The 22,613-nt window shown below is 40.4% G+C and overlaps 1 protein-coding gene across 1 annotated transcript in view; it reads right to left on the bottom strand.

Moving 5' to 3' along the window:
• FAR2 (fatty acyl-CoA reductase 2) overlaps window positions 1-22,390 on the bottom strand; it is a 151,489-nt gene extending 129,099 nt beyond the window's left edge. The window contains exon 1 of the mRNA XM_042946170.1: window positions 22,167-22,390. The gene's annotated coding sequence lies outside the window, so the exon portion shown is untranslated. The remainder of the gene's footprint in view (window positions 1-22,166) is intronic.
• Between the last annotated feature and the right edge of the window lie 223 nt (window positions 22,391-22,613).

Below are 22,613 nucleotides of genomic sequence, written 5' to 3'. Positions count from 1 at the left end.
AATTACCTGCCTGCTTTTGCTGTTCGCATCCAAACTCAGCTACAGTAGTAATGACTGTATATCACAGAGCTCAGGGGCAGGTCAGTGGCCATGATGACGTGATGCACACCCCAGTGGTAAAATGACAAACACCGACATGCACCTTGCTTTAGCAGCAATGGCTACCTTTTGCAATTACTGAAGAACAGCTTTAATCTATTAGGAATTAAATTTTCTCTTTAAACAAAGTTGCTAAACATTTCCCCCCAAATTTCATATGTGGCAAGAGCAATTTAGGGAGCTTAAAATTAAAATTTGGTAAGGAAGCTCATAAAAGTGACCTCCTATGTTTAGTGCTTTTGAACTTAAGTAATAGGAACATAGGTTTAACAACTAAAGGATTGCAATATTTAAGCTTTTGATTCTTTATGTATCATAAACTGAGGTCACCTAGTTTTTACTGTCAATATCGAATTTTAGTATTTTGTTTTATTTTTCAGTTTTTACTCTAGCATTTTTTACCCTCGATATTGAATTTTAGTACTTTGTTTTATTTTTCAATTTTTACTCTAGTATTTTTAAAAAGTTTCTTAGATTTATAAATCTCACTAATTTCTGTCAACATAGGTGAGGGTTCATCTTATTGCATGCTATCCTTTTATGGAGCAAGAACCAAAGTTCAGCAATTCCCCATTAGTTTACCTCTGGTTTCAAGCCAGGATAAACTGTAAAGAAAAGGCTTCTTCTGACACGTGTTTAATCTTGACTGACGCATTATCAAGAATTCCACTGGTACCTTCTGGAATCCTGAGCACAGGAACTCTTTGATTTTTCATCCGCAACGATATGCACATTTGACTCTATTTCTCATTTTTGATGGGTCATTTCTCCAAGAATTTCAAATCACTAACCGATAATCACAAATTTCTTTTCAGAATTCCCATCACTGTCCTTCATGTTCTTATTTTCACGTTTATTTATTTTTGAGACAGAGAGAGACAGAGCATGAACGGGGGAGGGGCAGAGAGAGGAGGAGACACAGAACCAGAAGCAGGCTGCAGGCTCCGGGCTGTCAGCCCAGAGCCCGATATGGGGCTCGAACTCACGGACCGCGAGATCCTGACCTGAGCTGAAGTCGGACGCTCAACCGACTGAGCCACCCAGGCGCCCCCTCATGTTATTTTCAAATGAGGTTTCACTGTGAGTGCTCTGATACCATCTCTAGTATTCAGTCAAAGAGTCATGCCATGCTTGCATATTCATCTAAAGCAAGCATTCTTCAGGGCGCCTGGGTGGCTCAGTCGGTTAAGCCTCCGACTTCAGCTCAGGTCCCAATCTCACGGTCCGTGGGTTCGAGCCCCGCGTCCGGCTCTGTGCTGACAGCTCAGAGCCTGGAGCCTGTTTCAGATTCTGTGTCTCCCTCTTTCTCTGACCCTCCCCTGTTCATGCGCTCTCTCTCTCTCTCTCTCTCTCTCTCTCTCTCTCTGTCTCAAAAATAAATAAATGTTAAAAAAAAAATTTAAAGCAAGCATTCTTCTTAAGTAAGGTGAAGTATCAACACAGAAGAAGAAAGTGATGAAATAAAGCACCAAATTGTCAGAATAACTCATGAACTGTTTTTTGATTACAATAGTTCTATGATAGCTCTGGACAGATTACTTGATTAGAAGATCTAGTGTAAATTACCTCTGGGAAAAGTTCAACCACAGTGGAAAGCTGATAGAGGGTGACAAGGGTAGCAACAGAAGAATGGAAAGAAAAACACAAAAGAAGGGTGTGTGTGTGAAGTTCATTTGTTGGCAAAATAGGGTGTTTGAGCATTGGCTGAATCTGAGAGGAATTACACAGAAATGAGAGAATGAAAGTAAGTGGAACTGAGGCTCTGGAGGAGTTCAGAGGGAATACAGTTGGTAAGAAAGATGGAGCAGTCAGCTCTGAACCCAGGAAGGTTATTCATCCTCTAAAAAGGAGGAGGGGCACCCGGCTGGCTCAGCCAGAGGAACATGCAACTCTTGATGTCCTGCCCATGAGTTCAAGCCCCACACAGGGTGTAGAGATTACTTAAGAAAATGAGAAAGAAAGAAAGAAAGAAAGAAAGAAAGAAAGAAAGAAAGAAAGAAAGAAAAAGAAAAAGAGATAAGAGTGGAGGAGGAGGTAGATAAATTTGCAGGTTGGAACAGAACCTGAGATAGATTTTTGGTTACTTCCCTTTTCTTTAAGGAGTAAGAGCCAAGATCATATTTTGTTACTTAAAGAGCCACAAGTAAAGGAAGGTGTTCCTGAAAAGGAGTAAATATTTGTAAACACTGTTTTAGATAAGAAAAGAAATAAACTAGAACTAGCAAAGAAGCTGAAAGTAGAAGTCCAGCTGAGGTTAAAGCTGGATTTGTACTATCCTTATTTAACACAAATACCTGGTTTTCTCCAGCAACACCTGACTGTCTGTGGTTGGAGCAGGGAAAGTGGATTGTTGACAAGATCCACATGTGGGGGTTACAAACAATGGACTTGGGGGAAACAAATGGAAAACATGGGGATATAAGAAACTGACAAAGGAATAAAGTAAGGGACCTAGGCTGCACAGAAAAGAAAGGAAGCCAGGAGGAAACTCACGTACTATAAAAATGTGTGTGTGTGTGTGTGTGTGTGTGTGTGTGTGTGGTATCAGCAGAGAGGAGTCAAAAAATGACTAGAGGTCTCCCTGCATTGGAATAGGAGCTTTGGTAGGAGAAAGAAAACAAGAGAGCTGGAAATAAAGAATGTCACTCTATGGGACTCGTGGGTGGCTCAGTCAGTTAAGAGCCCGACTTTGGCTCAGGTAATGATCTCAAGATCCATGAGTTTGAGCCCTGTGTCAGGTTCTGGGCTGACAGCTCAGAGTCTAGAGTCTGCTTCAGATTCTGTGTCTCCCTCTCTCTCTGCCCCTCCCCCACTCGTGCTCTGCCTCTCTCTCTCTCTCAAACAATAAACATTAAAAAAAATTTAAAAAAAAAAACCAATGTCACTCTACACGTGTGACGGTCACATTTAGATGCAGGAGTCTGGAACAATTTGGAAGCCTTAGGATTGGCCTTGGAAGTAGGTTTCTAAAAATACAGGGTTTAGTGCTTGAAACAAAAGCTAATGAAGATGTGAGGTCAAGGCACTAGAGTGTTGTGTGTCTTTCACATGGGTGTTGAACTTGAAGAGACTCTCAGAACTTGGAAAGGAAAGGACATGTGAGTTACATAGTTGCCAAATACCAGATAATGATCTGGAGGTGAAAGGTAATAGCAACAGGGACTGACAAAAGTTGCAGAAGTTGCAAAAGAGGAGAGGCTTTCTTTTGGTGACAATGTAGAGATCCACCTGAGCAATATGGAAAAGTGTGACAACCACTCACAGGGTGCTTCTGAGGCTCACATGAAGTAAGGAATTGTACAAGTGTTCCAAGGAGTGTAAAATAGAATTTAAATACAAAGGATTACTATTATTACTATTATTATTATTATTTGTGTACAAAATTATGTATAGGTATTAGAGCCTGTACACACACACACACACACACACACACAATTATCAGTCTTATATGCTATCAATACGGCTTTACTATTAACAGTAGCAACTCTTGTCATATCTTACACTTTATCTTAACAATTCTTGTAGAATTTCACGTGCACATTTTAGTATTTTTTCACAACCATCCTGGGAGGTAAATAGTGTAGATGTTATTATCCATAGATGTGGAACCTATGGAACAGAGATACTGAGTGATTTGGTTAAGGCCAAGTCCAGTGACAGAGCCAAGACTTAAATTTTGATAAAATAAACTGTAGTCTCCTAACTCCCATAGATAATGAGGAAAAAAGGCTTTCACCAGGTGTTCATTTGCTTCCTGCTTTCCCTATATAACAACATCTAGAACTCAGGTACACCTGATAACTCTTTTTTTTTTTATTTTTTTTAATGTTTATTTATTTTTGAGAGGGACACAATGTGAGTGGGGGAGGGGCAGAGAGAGAAGGAGGCACAGAATCTGAAGCAGGCTCCAGGCTCTGAGCTGTCAGCACAGAGCCTGACACAAGGCTCAAACCCACGGACTGTGAGACAATGACCTAAGCTGAAGTCAGATGCTTAACCGACTGAGCCACCCAGGTGCTCCTGATAACTCTCTGTTCTATATTTCTTTCTCAACCATTGTAGATTAGAATATCAGAACTCTAGGAGCTCAAAGATTCTGAATTTGCAAGGACAATATCCTCAACAGTCAATTTCCTCTCCAAGGCTTCAAATACTTGCCTACCAGCATAATTATTTTGTAAACTGTCTCTTAGTAATAAAGACAAATCCATGATTCTGTTCCTGAGAAACTGACCATCAAAAATGAGTATAGAATCATTTTTCATTGATTTCCAGGAATATCTGACGATACTCAATACAAACGTGTTTACACATTCAAACAATGGGTGTGTTTCAATACCAAAAGCATTCTTTAGACTCACCCTCAAAATAATTTTTTTAAAATAAGCTCTATATGCAACATGAGGCTTGAACTCACGTCCCTGAGATCAAGAGTTGCATGTTCTACTGACTGAGCCAGCCAGACACCACTCCAAATAGATTTTTGAGTTGGAAGTGTCTCTCTTAACTAAAGTTATGCTTCAATAATGACTATATTTTTATATTAATGCTTCCCTAATGACTATATTTTAAACTGGCCCTATTGTCTTCATTTGCAAAATGTGTAATTCCCAGGGCTGATGTGATACAGTGTTTGTGAACTGCCTACCTGGCACAGTATCTTGACTTGTTAACCACTTAATAGTACAGGTGATTTTCATCAGCCATTATTTTTTAAAAATTTTTTTCAGTGTTTATTTATTTTTGAGAGAGCAAGAGAGACAGCGTGCGAACAGGGGAAGGGGCAGAGAGAGAGAGAGGGAGACACAGAATCCCAAGCAGGCTCTAGGCTTTGAGCTGTCAGCACAGAACCTGATGCAGGACTTGAACTCAAACTGCGAGATCATGACCTGAGCCAAAGTCGGACACTTAACCGACTGAGCCACCCAGGCTCCCCATCAGTCATTATTTTTTATCCTGCATTTTATCATTAGAGTTTTTCCCTCCTTTGTGTAAATGGTGTCACCATGCTAACACCAACAAGAGGAAGGATCATTGCAACCTTGAGTCTGAAACCACAGTCTGAGGAGATGTTTCACAAACTACTTCATAAATGAAGCAGATAAGGAAGGATCTCTTTAAAGACACAAAAATCTCAATACAAAGAAAAAACATGAGGTAAATTCACCAACAGTAATAGTAAGAACATCTGTTCTTCAAAAAAACACCAGAAAGAATGTAAAAAAAAAAAAAAAAAGACAAGTCACAAACGAGGATGTACATCAGACCAACCCAATAACGTGAATCATGGTTAATGTATGGGTGACACTGGGCAACAGCCAATGAACAATTTTGTAAGGAACTGTAGCTAGTACTGCTTTTACTCAGGAAGGGCATGTTTCTTGTCTTCTTTTTGCTACTTCTCTAACATCTCTCTGCATCTTGGTTCACACACAATTGGATCCTCATCGTACAGACACACTAATACTCATCAAAAGTCATGCAGTCAGAGCGTGGCTTCCCAACAGGCTCTGCCCCACTCCCCTGCTCCCCAGGGTTGGCTGGGGCTCCTTTTACCATCCTCTCTGCTCTCCTCTTTTCTGGGCCTCCCCCAAGACCACTCTTAGATGTCCTCGGCTCCTCTCACCCTCCCTGCAGGAGAAACCTGGTGTCTGGAATGCCGAGGGCCCTCAGAGGATGGATGGCCAGGACCCATACTACCCTCTGAAGGAGATGGACCCTAGGCCCACAGATGCCAAGGACCAGGCTGGGGAGGGATGGTAGGGCTTTGAGGAGAAAACAAGAGGGACAGGAAGCTAGCTTCAACCCAGGAACTTTGATGCTAAATTTCCCTTTCAAGAAGAAACCAAGGAGAGCAACGGAATTAAGCAAAATGGAAGTGGGCTGCAGCAATGAAAGTGAACACAACAGTACCTTATAGACAAATTACCCAACCAAAGCCTCATGATTATGTAAGCATAAAGATGGAAAAGAGGCCTAAACAGACATACTATGCAATGCCTAATTATCCTGACCAAATTAAACCTGGTGTAGTAGATTTTGAGCCAAATAGCCTTAATAATAAAGAAAACATTTCTATGTTACCTTATTGTGTTGAGCACTATCCTTTGCACGTGACACATATGAAGTCATTTATTTCTCAGTATAGCCCCTTAGAAAGAATCTATTACCAGGCTGAACCATGAGGAATTGCCAACACTCAACCATTTTGACCTACAAATGGCGACTGTGTATAGTGCAGGCTGCATTTTGTCTGCATTTTACAGATGAAGGAACCTAGATGCAGAGCACTCAAGTAACTTGCGAAAAAGTATCCAACTATTTGGGTCAGGCAACCAGGTTCCTGTTTCTGTGGGTGTTATTAACGACCAAAATGCACTGCCTCTCCACCACACTGAATTAAAAAGACAGAGTGGTTTCTCCCAACAGAAAAATTCTATTTATGAATGGGTTTTCACATGCCAGTCTGTTCATGACATACCTACTTCTTTTGAAATGATATCACTGCTCACCCAATCACTCAGCTGGAAATCTCAAAATCAAATTTCTTTTTTTTTTTCTCTACCACAAGAAGAAAAAAAACATATTTATTAAATCCATGTCAGCAAGAGCTGTAGAATCATAGGCCATGAGAGTTGGAAGGGACTTCACAGATAATCTAATCATGTTCTAAGGTAGACATAGTCACTGAGTGAGCAGGTAGCAGGAATATGATGAGAGTCTGATTCCTAATTTCTGGTCTTTTCTCTCTCTGCCTTAGCTTTTACATTGGACTATAGATGTGGTAGATAATACCTCTTTGTTTCTCCAGAGCCAGGACCAATTTAAAATATCTAACCCTTGTGTGTGACAATAACGGGACTCAACAAACACCTCTTCTGTACCAACCACTCTTCTAGATGGTTTACATGTATTAATTCATGAATTAGTTAAAGAACTCTGTGCAATTTTCTATTATAAACCACATCTTACAAATAGGAGACTGAAGCACAGAGAAATCAAAGCCTTTTACCTTAGATCACTAAGCTTGCAGACTAGCTCCAGAGGCCATGCCATATACACTTATAGAAGAGATTACCTGGCCATATACCCTACCCTATCCTACCCTACCCTTCACTAGGCAAGGCTTAGACTTATGTCCTTTGGGAAGCAATTTCCAATTCTACCCCCCATTTCAGCCCAGGCTGAGGTGAAAGTCTGATCTGTTAAATTTGCAGAGCCCCCATTCAATACTGTTGTATATAACTGATGATTTGTCTTTCTCCACCTGATTGCAAACATCTTGAGGGAAGTATGTTTTACTACTCATAATATTCACAGGATTTGACATAACACTTGACTGTAATCACTAAATAAATACATTAGATGAATGCATGAAAGAATGAATGGCCACCTAATTAATCTTCCTGCCTTCAATTTCTCATTATTCCAGGGATCTTTCATCTTGAAGTGAGGAGGTAACTAGTGAGACATTTAGTGTGTAAGTTCAATGAAGACAGGTAGGGCCTTTATTTATCTTCCTTAATAACTGAAGATAAGCCTTTTGATTTTTGTTCCTTAAACTTTTGGTCATAAACTCATCACTCTATTAACATAGTAATTTTTTTATCCATATCTTAGACATGAGTTTGTTTTGAATTTTATACTTTGACTTTTGTGAAATAAACTAATTCATTTTATTTCACCTAACCCATTAGACAAGAAATTAGGTCAAAATATGCAGGTCAAGTAAGTGCTTTGACCCTAACCCATAGTCACATGGGCTTCAGAAGTTATTACACTGAGATGTGTTTTAACTGACTTTATGCTTAAATGTGTTAGTTCTGAGGTGTCCAAACTGTTGCTGTGTCCCCTGATTTGCAATCATTCGCAGAATTCGAGTAAATGGTACTGAGTCAATTGGATATCCAGATGGAAAATGCATTTTTATTTCTTGCATCATATAAAAAATTAATTCCAGGTGGATAGCAGATCTTAGTATGAAAGGCAAAACAATAAAGCATTTAGAAGAGAACATCTTTCTGATCTATGAGTAGGCAAAAAGCACTAACTACAGAAGAATAATACTAATAAACTGGACTCTATTAAAATTAAGAATTTGTGTTCATCAAAAGAAAAAATTAAGAGAGTGAAAAAGGAAGCCCCAGTTGGAAGAAGACATTCACAATACATATATCCAACAAGGAATTATGTCTAAAATATATAAAGTATATGCACACATAATTAAAAAGATGGACAAATGGGTGGGTAAAGACTTGAGTAATTCTCAAGGGAAGATATCCAAATGGCCAAAAAATATATAAAAAGATTCTCAGTCTTGTCAGTCGCCAAAGAAATACAAACAAATCCATGATGCTATACAACTACTCTCCCACCAAAATGGCTAAAATGAAAAGGACAGAAAATAAGAAGTGTTGATAAGGATATGAAACAATGGAATCTCTCTACTGCTTCTGGGAGTATAAAGTATACAACTAGCTTGGAAAATTCTTTGGCAGATTTCAGCAAAGTGCTCTATGTAAAGCAGTTCCATGCCCGGTATACCCAACAGAAATGTATATACATATTCAACAAAAGACATTCATAAGAATGTTCTTGGTAACACTATTGTTAAGAACCCCATAGTGGAAACTACACGTGTTCATCAGTAGTGGAACAAAACACGTACCCCAATGTGTACAGCAGTGCTATCAACAATAGCCAAATCATGGAAAGAGCCCAAATGTCCATCAACTGAAGAATGGATTAAGAAGATGTGGGGTGTGTGTGTGTGTGTGTGTATGTGTGTATAATGGAATACTACTTGGTGATCAAAAAAGAATGAAACCTTGACATTTCCAATGTGGATGGAGCTAGAGAGTATTATGCTAAGTGAAATAAGTCAGGCAGAGAATGACAAATATCATATGATTTCACTCATGTGGAATTTAAGAAAGACAAAGATGAACATAGGGGAAGGGAAGAAAAAATAAGATAAAAGCAGAGGGGAAGCAAACTATAAGAGACTCTTAAATACAGAAAACAAACTGAGGTTGCTGGAGGGGGGGGGGCAGATGGGGGGATGAGCTAAATGGGTGATGGGCATTAAGGAGGGCACTTGTTGGGATGAGCACTGGGTGTTATGTGTAAGTGATAAATCATTGGGTTCTACCCCTGAAGCCAATACTATGCTGTATGTTAACTAACGAGTTAAAAAAAAATAAGTTAAAAAAATAAAAAATGAAAGTATTCAGCATTTAAAAAAATAGTGAAACAAATTGAAAGTGGTATATTCACAGTATGGAGTACTATATAGCAATGAGAATGAAGAATCTATAAATTCATACAATTTGGATAATTTTATAAACATAATGCTGAATGAAGAAGCCAGACACAAAAGAATGCAGCCATTTCCCAGCATACTCTTATTGATGCTAATTGTTCAGGACTGTGGGAAGCTAAACCATTGACTGGGGCTGGTTAGGAGAGAGAAGAAGGGAATTAAAACCTATGAGAAGTTTATATTTTACGCTGAAGATCTTTACTGAAAGATTTCACAAACTCCAAAGCTGTAACTGGTTACACACTGCTCAAAGAGTAGGGACACTAAAGTTTAAAGGCAGGTACTATAACTTGTTCATCATACATCTGCAGAGCTAAACACCCTGTCTGGTACATCGCAGACTTTCCAAAATCATATGAATGTTGACTGAATGAAGGAATGAATGAATAAAATGGTCTTGGGATTGGCGGTCATAAGATTTGGATACTGGTATACATTCATCCATTAAATGGATATGTGACAAGTCATTTGATGTCTTTGGGACTGGCTTTTCTTTTCTATAAAATGAGGGAATTGGACTACATATAGAGAAGGTACTTGAACATTCAACAACTTAGTATAGTAGTATACTTAGGTAAGGCAAAGCTATTTGTTGTGCCCACTCTGTACAGAAGACAAGATAGTGAGGTATGTGGCGACATTCAGTATGTCTAGGAGTTCACGGAAGTCTAAATTCAGAAAGTTTCCCGCTGTCCTACAGAAACCGAGGCCTAAATTTACCAAACGTGCAGTCCTGTGATTTGTAACACACTCCGTGGCTCTTGCATAACTGTTGCTTCAGGCAGGACCGCACGAAATAGCAGGAGGAAAAGAAGGGAGAGACAAGGTCAGAATTCTACTAGGGAGAGAGTTTTGACAAGTACAATGGCTCATCTGGATGAAAAATTAACTCTTTCAAACCATCAGAGATACCCGTGATTTGAAACTACTTCCGGAAGTAAATCTTAAGGCTCTCCAAGTCTTGTGGTAAGAGAACAAGTGCCCATCTTTTAGATCTTCTGCTCATATTCAGGGCAGATAGGTCCTGAAGGTCTTGTATAAACAAAACTCAACTGAAATACGATTCAATTCAGAATGAGACAACAGTTACAGTGTAAAAGAAATGAAAATACACAGACTGACATGAAATTGATTTCATTAATGTTTACCAGGATATTATTTATATATTTGTTTCATGTGAAATTAAGTGGCAATTTCTCTTAAGTTTTTGATAAGTGGCTCTATTTTTATTAAATGAATACTGTCCATCTTGAAGATGATTTTATTACTGAAAAAAACTATGCTGTTACTACCCACACATCTTTTTTTAATGTTTATTTTTGAGAGAGAGAGAGAGAGAGTGCACATGCACGTGAGTGGGGGAGGGGCGGAGAGTGAGGGGGGGGGCAGAGGATCCAAAACGGGCTCCGTGCTGTCAGCACAGAGCCCGATGTCGGGCTTGAACTCATGAACGGTAAGATCATGACCTGAGCCAAAGTCGGATGCTTAACTGAGCCACTCAGGCGCCCCACACATCTTTTAATTTTAAAATCCTTTCTTGAAAATAGTAAGCAAAAACCTTCAATACACGCACTCACACTGAATTGTTACACACAGCTGCTTTTGTTCAGTTTATCACATTCTTCTGGGCAGATTCTTCCAGTTTCTTGACAATATTGTGCATTGGCATATCTAATTCTTCTGCTTAAGTGGTTTCAAATATGTTGAGACCAGACACATAATTTAATGGTCTTCCTAATTTCCAACTATCCTGCCCTCAAGGATGCCAGGTTGTGTGATTTTTGTGGGATATGTCCTCTCACTGACCTGTGATAAATAAAGCATCATTTTTGTGAAATGATCTAAAATGTGCAATGTTTTCACAATGACTTTTTCTCATTTCTTGGCTCAGGAAATATTATTCTTGCCTCCTGTGGTCATCCTGTTATTCACCAGCAAATATTACTGACCCAACAACTCCTCAGCTGAGGGATAGAAGAGGCCGTAGTTTTTGTCCCTTCCACACAGATTCACAGGGAAGTGTCTGCTTTCCCTTCCTCACCTCAAATGTATGCTTCAAGGCTTTGGGACATCTCTGGAGGGGACTGGGTAGTTAAAATACCTTAAAAACAAACAAGCAAAAAAACATATGTCCAGAGGCCACAGGGAACACCTGTTGTAGGCTACAGCTTGGAAATGGTTTTGCTGGACTGCAGGAGTTAAGGATACAAACTTATCAAGGACTTTTTAAATAAATCATGACTAAAACAAGAAACGCGTGCTATTCTTAGTGTTTGATAATTATAGTAAGAACAATTTTTTTCACAGTCTACTGAATCACATTGTTGATCACACAAAAAAATATATACAGTAAAACCTTGGCTTGCGAGCATAATTTGTTCTGGAATCACTCTTGTAATCTAAAGCAGTTGTATATCAAAGCAAATTTCCCCGTAAGAAATAATGGAAACTCAGATGATTCATTCTGCAACCCAAAAAATATTCATATAAAAGTGATTACAATACTATAATATAATACAAAATATAAATAAAAATAAATTAACCTGCAGTTTCCTTTGAAAACCTTCATGGCTGGTGTGAGGAAGACGAGAGAGGAGGGTTATTGTGTAGGATGACTTTCACAATTACTAATGGAATCACTGCTATCTACTGGCCCAAATGGAATCCTTTTCTTTTCATTCAACTTTAACAAGGAGAGTATCCAATGACCAAGAATGAAGCAAAGCATTCTGAAGCTTACTCTTGTGTGGAAAAGCAAAGGACTGTCCATCGGTGCTTTGAAGTGAAAAAAATTCACTAGTGCCAGTTGTGGGCACCTTCCAACATTCTGAAAAGTCACTGATTTCTGCCAAACATGTGGCCTGAGATGAGCACGAAAGATGATTATCCACAATCGCACAGACAGAAAAAGAGAGAGAGAGAGACAGTGAGAGAGAAAAAGAGAGAGAAGAACCACCAGCTTAGTTGTGATCATGTGACATTTGGCATCATGTACTACTCGTATTGTAAGACGTCACTCACTTATCAAGATAAAATTTATTAGAAATATTTGCTTGTCTTGCGGAACACTTGCAGAACAAGTTACTTGCAAGCCAAGGTTTTACTGTAATATTCTTTGCATTGGTATAGGTGTTAAGTAAAAAAAAAAAAAAAAAAAAAGCCTACTGAATGAAGATGTTACCTGAAATCAATTCTTTTTTTTTTTTAAGGTAGGCCTCTGAGTTAGTCATTATGCAATCTCCTGATCAGTGTACTTGGCAAGGAGTCCCATATTTCATATTGATTCCCACTACATACATGCACCTGGAAGGATTTCATGATAGCAATGATAACTCTAAGCACCAAGCTTCAAGAACCCTATCTTCTGGTTCTATATCCCATGGAAGAACTTGGATCAGTTGCTCACACATTTTGTACCTGAGCTGTGCTGGTTATATATGAAGCACATAGGATGCTCATGCTAAAAATCCTGATTCAATAAAAGTAAGATGGGGACAATAAAATGTGTATTTTCGTTACCCCTAAGTTAAGACTATCACCCTTAAACCATAAATATTTGGGGCACCTAGGTGGCTTAATTGGTTGAGCAACTGACTTCGCCTCAGGTCATGATCTTGCAGTTCATGAGTTCAAGCTCTGCATTGCACTCTGTGCTGCCTGAAGCCTGCTTCAGATTCTGTGTGTGTCTCTCTCTGCCCCTCCCCACTTGTACTCTGTCTCTCTCTCTCTGTCAAAAATAAACATTAAAAAAATTTAAAAACATCAATATTTACAAAAAAGATTACATAAATAAAAAATAGATTTGCTTCATTATTGAAATAAAAATTGAAGGTGACACCTTACAGTAAGTCCATGCTCATAGGTAGCAGATTTCAACAACTAATTAATATTAGAGTTAATTACCCTATCTCTTCAGGTTCTAGTTATGTCTATCTGAGTGCCCATCCTTTATCTAGCAGTTCAAATGTTTGAGTAACTCTCAAAAATGATTACCTTCAACACTATCTTCTGCTCCTCACATTGGCATGTAACATTAGCTACACTAATTAGGGACAATAAATAGCACTGTCAAGACTCCAATGGCAATAATGATTGAGGAGCTTCTAGGAAATCTATTTACAAATTATAGACAATGTTTGACTCTCCTCAAAATTCCTAGGTTGAAATCTACTCTCCAGTATGATGGTCTTTGGAGGTGGGACCTCTAGGAGGTGATCAAGTTGTGAGGGTGGAATCCTCACAAATGGGATTAATATCCATATACAAGAGATGCCAGAGAACTCCCTTGTGCCTTCCACTATGTGAAGTTACAATTAAAAGATGGGCATCTATAAACAATGGAACAGGATAGGGAGCCCAGAAATAACCCATGTTTATATGGTCAATTAATCTACAACAAAAGAGGTAAAAATATACAATGGGGAAAAGATCATCTCTTTTTCTTTAAAAGAATGAAACTGAACCATTTTCTTACACCATAGACAAAAATAACCTCAAAATGGAGTAAAGACCTAATATGAGACCTGAAACCATAAAACGTCTAGAAGAAAATGTAGGCATTAATATCTTGGATATCAGCCTTAGCAACATTTTTCTGGATAGATCTCCTCAGGATGGGAAAGAATAGCAAAAAATTAAACTATTAGAACTACACAAACCAAAAACCTTGGTGCATTGAAGGAAACCATTAAAAAAAAAGCAACCTACTGAATGGGAGAAGATATTCACAAATGATATATTTAATGAGAAGTTAAGATTCAAAATATAGAAATAAATTATACGATTCAACACCAAAACAACAACAACAACAACAACAACAAAAACCCAAGTAAACTCAAAAAACGGGTAGAAGACCCAAACAAATATTTTCCAAAGAAGATATATAGATCACCAACAGACATATGAAAAGATGGTCAACATCACTAATCATCAGGGAAATGCAAATGAAAACCACAAGAAATACCATCTCACACCATTCAGAATGTCTAGTATCAAAAACACAAGAAATAAAAAGAACTTTTGCGCACGATTGATGCAAAAGTGCAGCCATTGCACTGGTGCAGCCACTGTGGAAAAATGTATGGCAGTTTCTCAAACAATTAAAAAGAGAAATACCATATGATCCAGCAATTCAACTACTGTTGTTTTTTTTTTTTTTTTTTAATTTTTTTTTAACGTTTATTTCTTTTTGAGACAGAGAGAGACAGAGCATGAACAGGGGAGGGGCAGAGAGAGAGGGAGACACAGAATCTGAAACAGGCTCCAGGCTTTGAGCGGTCAGCACAGAGCCCGACGTGGGGCTCGAACTCACAGACCGTGAGATCATGACCTGAGCCAAAGTCGGACGCTTAACTGACCGAGCCACCCAGGCGCCCCATCAACTACTGTTTACCCAAAGAAAATGAAAACACTAATTCAACCACAAAAAAAAAAAAAAAAAAAAAAAAAAAACAACGAAATCTCGCCTTTTGTAACAATGTGGATGGACCTAGAGGATATCATGCCAAGTGAAATAAGTCAGACAGAGAAAGCCAAACTGTATGTGAAATCTAAAAAAGAAACAAACAAAAAAACAGAAAAAGACTCGTAAATACAGAGAACAACTGGTGGTTGCCAAAGGGGAGGAAGGTGGGGATGGGCAAAATAAAGGAAGGGGATTAAGAGGTACAAATTTCTAGTTACAAAATAAATAAGTCACAAGCATGAAAAGTACAGCATCAGGAATATAGCCAATAATATTGTAATAATGTTGCATGTGACAGATGGTAACTACATTTATTGTGGTAAACATTGTGTAATGTATAGACTTGTGGAATTACTATGTTGTACACCTGAAACTAATACGTTGTATTGTATGTCAACTATACTTCAATAATAAATTATTTTTAATTTTTTTTAACATTTATTCATTTTCGAGAGACAGAGAGAGAGAGACAGAGACAGAGAGAGAGAGAGAGAGAGAGAGAGGCATGGAGCTCAATTGGGGGTGGGCAGAGAGAGAGAGGGAGACAGAATCCAAAGCAGGCTCCAGGCTCTGAGCTGCCAGCACAGAGCCCAAAGTGGGGCTAGAACCCACAAACCATGAGATATGACCTGAGCCGAAATCAGTTTCTTAACCAACTGAGCCACACAGGTGCCCCTAAATTTTTTTTTTATAAAGAGAGAAAAAGGACTCCAGAGAACTCCCTTTCCCTTCCACCATGTGAGGTTACAGTGAAAAGACGGGCATCTATAAACAATGGAACAGGTTAGGGAGCCCAGACCATATTGATACAGTCAACTAATCTATGACAAAAGAGGCAAGAACATACAATGGGGGAAAGATTTGATTAATGGTGTTGGCAAAACTGGACAGGTACATGCAAAAGAATGAAACTGACCACTTTATTACACCATACACAAAAATAATCTCAAAATGGACTAAACACCTAAAGTGAGACCCAAAACCATAAAACTCCTAGAAGAAAACACAGGCAGTAATCTCTTGGATCATCTACGAACATTGGTGCAGCCACTGTGTAAAAGAGCATCTATGAACCCAGGAACTCTCCCAGACACCAAAACTGTTAGAAATAAATTTCTGTTTTTATAAACCACCCAGTCTATGGTACTTTGCTATAGCAGCCTCAGCTAACACTATCCCCTAAAATATAAAACAAATGAAAAACAAATCAATTAAAACTGTGCGATTAAAATTGTGGCCAGTGAGTTTAATAACCTAGAACCCAGGGGTTGTTGGCATTTCCTGTAAAGGGGTAGATGTATTAGGCTTTGCTGGTCACAACTACTCACTGGGTAGAACACTAAAGCTCTTAAGATAGTATGATGATAGATAGATGACACTGGCTATTTTCCAATAAAACTTTATTTACGGACACTGAAATTTGGTTTTCGTATAATTTTCTCGTGCCACAGAACATTATTCTCATGATTTTTTTTCCAACCACTTAAAAATATTAAAACCATTCTTAGTTCAAGGGATACACAAAAACAGGCAGGGGCCAGATTTGGCCCTCAGGCCATAGTTTGCCCACCCCTGGGCTAGAGGACCGAATGGATGAAGCCATGGTCAGAGCCCACAGCTGTGTGAACCTGTTTATCCTGTTCTGTTCTTTTGGTTGCACTGTTCTTTGGTCATAAATTGCATTCCTGTCTCCAACCCACCACCATGCAAATGCACTGGGGAGAAGGAGAGAAGATATATGAGATTCATTGCAAAACAATTGCTCCTACAGACACCCTATGTATTCTCATTGTATTGTCCTGTAAGAGATACATTATGAACATCAAGTAAGGCCCAGACCTGCCATGGAACAAGAGAGGCCCTGTGAAGTCCTCCCCACTACCTATGTTTAAGGTTCCTCCTGTGTAAATCTAGACTTGACAGAACATACTTCAGGGAGGTCTGAAAATAGAAATGAAATCATGAAAGTAGAAATTTAAATCAATCAATCAGTCAATAAATTAAAGCTTCTTTTTAATCAGACTGTAAAACTTGCTTATGAATATCTCTTTATCTCTTATCCATAGAGCAGAATGGTTTCATCATCAACTTACAGCCTGTTAACAGAGTCCATTCTAGTCTCCCACTTTCTTCCAGCTGAGGGGCATGAAAGGGATGAGAGAAGTTGATGGTGAATAGAGGGATGTAAATGTTAAAAGGTTTAATCTATTAATATAGGGCAGCATTTCCCAAAGCACGTTATGCTAAATGCTGACTCTTTCAGATGTTCTAACAAAAAAGCATTTTGAGGTCAAATAAGTTTAGGAAATGTGACATAAAATACCCCTTCTTTCTTGATTCTTAATGCGCTAATTAGTAAATTAAAGGCTCTGAGGATTCCTGCAATAAGACAGTTTACCTAGGTTAAATCAAGTGTTTCTCAAATTTAAATGACCAGGAAAGCTTTTTTTTTTCTTCACTTAACTGTTATTAATATCCCAAAACACTAATGATCCACAGACTACATTTTGGGAAACACCAATATAAACAAGGGGGAAGATGGAAAGGTTGTCAGAATTATGAATTATGTTTTAGAACCAATCACTTTGGTAAGGATTAGACTTTTCTCTCCTTATTTTTGTCATGGTAGGAAATGGCCCCGTGTTCCATTCATGTGCTCAAACCAGCAAAACAGGAGCCATATTTGTTGCTGCAGTAACTTTTTAAGAAATGATACAATATGTGATGGCTTAAAAATAAGCCCTACAGTAGAAATGATAGTATAAAAAGCAAAAGTATCTCCCTCCTCTCTCTCACTTCTACCCCAGTAGCTGGTATATTTCCCAGAGGTACTAAGCAAGGTTACCAGCTTTCACTTCATTTTTCAGTTCTTCTAGCAACTCTAAGTCATATGTCCATGAGTCTACTGGTTTGGATTACAAACATCCAGCAGCATCTACTGAAATAATTCATTCTCCCACTTCTTTCTGCCTCACGCACCTCTCATATCCAATCTATCAGCAAGCTGTATCAATTCTACCTTCAGAATAGATCTCAAGTCTGCCCACTTCTCTCTACCTTCTCCGTCAGTACTGTTTCTGGCACTCTGCCCTAACTGGTCTTCCTTCTTCCAATTCTTTTTCTTTCTTGTCCTTTGTCCATATTGTACCCATAAAGATCTCTTAAAGTGTAAATTACATAGTCTCTGACTTCAAAGTCTTCATGGCTTCCCACCAAAATAAAATTCAAAATCAATGTCAAGATCTGTGAGGTTTTCCATGATCAAGCTCTTGCCTACCTCACCATACTCCTGTCCAGCTTCACAGCAATTTCTCCCCAAACTCCAGCCATGCTTCCTTTCTGTTCCCTGAATACTTCCAGCCTTTTCCTCTCCTTGCAGCCTTCCCATTGCTACTTCCTCTGCCCAGATTGCTTTTCCTTCCTTTACTTTATTCCCAAGCCAATCCCTATGCTTCTTTCAAGTATCAATTTAAGTCTTTCATCGTCTAACAGACCTTTCCAGAACACCAAGTCTGAGCCAGCCTGTTTTTTTTTTTTTAATAGCACTCTGTTCTTCTTCATACTACTTCCAACAATTTGTTATTATATGTTTCCTTTTTTAAATGTCTATAAGTTCTACAAGATGTCTGCTTTATTCAACACTAAATACAGAAAAATTGACCCTGTGTCTGGTCACAGAGGAGGCTTAATAATTATTTATTACATGAATGAAGCCAACCACTGGAAAGTTCCCTTACAGTTTTATCTCCTGCCTTTTCCTTACATAAAACTTTAGCTCCATCCAGATTTTCATTTTGTGCACACCAATCAGCCAGAAGACTCCTTCGTTCACCTCTGGAGCAGAGCTTTAAGGAACATCTCATGTAACCTTCCTCTTAAGCTTCACTAATGCATTTTACTCTTGGGAACTCACTGCACTTACTATCTGCACCATTCATTTGGGGTCTACTCTTCTATTGCCTTGTAACAACTCACCTACTACTGTTAATTAACACCTTATATTGACATATTTTGTCTTGCCAATGATGTCGTGTCTATCGAGTATAGGACCTAGTACTAAAGCTAAAGTACACAGCATGACTCTGCACAGAGTAGTTGTATGAAAGGAGTCTCCAACCACCCCATTTAGTGCCCCCATTTTAAGACTTTGATATGGGGATTTGACTCATTTCCTTTCACTGTTTTCTTCCTCAACACTTTGGTGTGTGTTGTCATCATACTGGGAATGAAAGCTGGGGTAAAGAGAAGATCTGAGATGAGAGAAGTAGTTAAGGGAGGAGAGTGAGGACAGAGAACTTGCCAAAAGTTTCTCAGTTTCTTCCCTCGTGTTAAAGGAGGTGAAGGACTGGGTGTACTTTAAACTGCTAGGCTATGTCCTAGAGTATTTTAAAAATGACTTGTTCGAGATTTGAAAATGTGGATTTTTAGAATTTAAGTGTCAATCATTGACTCAGTTACACATTGTTAAATTTTTGGACGGATTAGACTCAAACATCATATTTAATTCAGGAAGTATCTTTGGAATCCAAGAAGTTATTCTGCACTTTTACTTGTCAATTCCAATCTTGTCCAAATAATGGTTTTTAAGGAACATTTAAAATACTGAATACCTTAGCTACTTTTTATTTTTCCCCACTAAAATATAAGGATTATTATAAAAGTCCTGCAACGTTTTTAATGTACTTGATCAACTTTCCTCAAGCTACTTCTGAAACAAGGAGTAGAAGTCAAGCCTTTGTTAGTATAAAATTGTTCAAGGGAAGCAGATGCTTTTACAATTATTACCTCTTCACCTAGTGTATCTTCAGAACTACTTTTTAAGAGGAAGAGTAGCAGATATTGCCTGCTATCTTTATTCAATCAGTAAGGAAACTGCGCATGAGGAAGAGGGGCTGAACGATACAGGTACATAGCAGCTAAAGTCCAAGTTTGTGTTGGAGAATTCACCTGAAATGTAGGATTACTATGACATAACTTATGCAGTAAATTCTAGAACAGGATTGTTATGCTGGGATCAGGGCTGGCCACAGAATTTGCAGGATATATAGTATAAAATGAAAATTTGGAGCTCCTTGTTTGAAAATTATTAAGAGAGCTGACAGTGACAGCAGAACTTTAAAACTAGTGCGGGGCCCTTCTGAGTTCAGAGCCCCGTGTGACTGAGCGGTTTGTTTCCATGAAGCTGGCCCTGCCCAAAGTCTGTGAACGGCTAACATCTGGTTGGGTATCAAGGAGGCTGTGAACTCCTGAAACCATAGGCAGAATTCCGTGTTAATGTGCATATGTTTGTGTTTCATACCCCATAGCTTTTTATCAGATTCTCAAAGTGCTCTGTTAACAAAAGCATTAAGAATGCCTCTTCAGGAGTAAAAAAAAAAAAAAAAAAAAAAAAAAATGTTCTCACAGAGCCCAGAGTGTCAGGGAACACCATGCTCCTGGTCACTGTTCATGATCCTTCTGGAGACTGTGCTTGTGAATGAGTGAGTTTTCATGGCTGCACTGGAGTTAAGAGAAAAACAAAGAATTCTTAAGGCTGCCCAGATGTTGCCAGACATACACTCAAAATACATCTTCAGATGACAGGAAAGCAAATGGTGAGATGTTCAAGACGACCATATTCTTCATAAACCCCAACATGATACCCAAACCTGAGCTATTTCATTGATTTTTCACCTGTTTAAAGAAAGCTTCTCCCTCTTCTGTAATTAGATGTCATGTCCCTCCTTTAAATAAAGGAGAAATGCTTCATGGTAAGATTTACCAACTTATGGTGATTTATATTACCTATATTTTATGGATAATTACAACCCAATGTTAGAAACTGGGGTAAGGTAGGAATTTGTTAATAAGGCAGGTGCAGGAAATGCCCTCAAAACAGAAAAAGAGTCCTATAAAGAAGACCAGAGTCCTGGGAAAACACTACAGATGAAATATTTCAACACCTGAGTCTGGCTGGTAAAACCCCACGGCCATCTACCGGAAGTCTCATGCACAAAGATCCCTAAATGCGGGTTTTGCTGAAAAACCTGCTCTTGCAATTCGAGTGGCTGACTTAAAATTTTATTTAGTCCCTTTGCCGTTTCAGACTAAACGTGCTCTTTAGCCAAATCATATAAATGGAGGTAGAGAGATGAGTAATTGAAACCACAGGGTAATTCTCAAATTTCTTTTCCCACAGTGTCAAACTTCTCTTGATGCAGCATCTATAAGAAGAAAAGTACGAGTAACTTAAGTTTCCTGGTCAGTCAGCTGTCCCCACTCTGCCTTTGCTCACGGTACAATGGGGCACACATGACTCAACCAGCCGCTAAAGCCCTCGCATATCCTTGGAGGACCTGGTAGCTCACACGAGGTATCTCATCCATCAAAGAGTAACTGTTCATAATCCTACCCAACCCAAAAGGTGAAAGAGTAGGAAGCTGGTAGATAGATGGGATGCTTTCCTATGGTTTCTAGGACTAAGCTGGTTAATCCTTTTAATTGAATGAAATTGCCCCGAGGGTTCTCTTCCTCGCCAGAGATGTGAGTAGCCTTCCCAGCCTTCCCGCAAGCCATCTACTCCAGTTGGAGTCTCCTGGTACCTGCTCTGCTCCCCTGCTCTTTCCAAGACGCGCAGGCCACAGGGAGAGAAGGCAAACTTCCAACAGCGGCAGACCCCACCCTAGACGCCCCTGAGCACTTCGGCCTGGGGCTCCCGGCCTCGGCGAGGCGGGGGCGGGAGTGGGAGTGAGAGTGAGAGTGGGAGTGGGAGTGGGAGGGTCCGGACGCGCGGCCAGGGATGGGGCTCAGGGCGAGCGAGCACGCACTGCAGGGTCGGGAAGCGCGCCGGCTGTCTGCGGCGCCCGAAGGACCGCGGGCAGGGAGCAGTTCCACACGTGGCCTGGAGTCACCGCGCTCTCTTCAGGAATAGCCCCAGGGGCCAAGGAGGCCGCCGCCAGACCGGGCCAGGCGCCTCTCTCCCTCCATCCTGGCTGCCGGGCGCGGCTCCCAGGTTAACCCTCTCGGGCCCTGCCTGGCCCGCCGCCGCTGCCACCCTCTGCGCGCTCCACCTCGGCGGGCAGTAAGCGCCGGCTGACGGCGGGGGGTGGCGGTTGCCAGGGGGCAGAGCCTCCCAAACCTCTTCCTCCGTCCTCCGGGCCGCACGCCCACCCTCCCTCGGGGCCCTTAGGGGTCCGCCCCCACCCCCCCCCCGCGCCCGCGCCTGCCCCCGGGGCTGCCCCCAGCCCGGCGTGGCCTCCGCGGCGTGGGCTCGGCGAGCGCTGGGCTGCGACCCCGGCGTACCTGCTCCTCCGACGCGGTGGGGTTCAACTAGTGGTCCTGTAAATCCCAGTCCTTCCCCGAGGCCCCGGCAGGTACTCCCGCCGCAGGGAGAGCGCTCTCCTCGTTGGGCTCCCAAACGTGACACTCTGTATATCCGGCTCGGAGACTGGGTGTGGGGCGGGAGGAAACCACCCTCCCTCCGACCTTCCCGGTTGCAGCCGCGGCCTCCGCGTGGGGCGCGGTAGCGGCGGCAGCCAGAGCCCGGGGCGGGAGGAGGGCGCGCGGCTGGCGAGGGCCTTTACAGGCCTCCGGGAGACGGCATCGTGCGCGCAGGCCCGCCCCGCGGCTTCCATTCATTCAGCACCCAGCACAGCCGCTCGCTATTACTCCCGGGCTTTTTTTTTTTTTTTTTCCCCCCTTCATTTTTTTTTCTTTAATCTGTGGGTGAGGGTAAAGGGAGCTAGAAAG

The sequence above is a fragment of the Panthera leo genome, chromosome B4, assembly GCF_018350215.1.
Source record: "Panthera leo isolate Ple1 chromosome B4, P.leo_Ple1_pat1.1, whole genome shotgun sequence".
In the NCBI taxonomy this organism is placed as follows: Eukaryota; Metazoa; Chordata; class Mammalia; order Carnivora; family Felidae; genus Panthera; species Panthera leo.
This window is presented reverse-complemented; position numbering and strand designations above follow the sequence as displayed.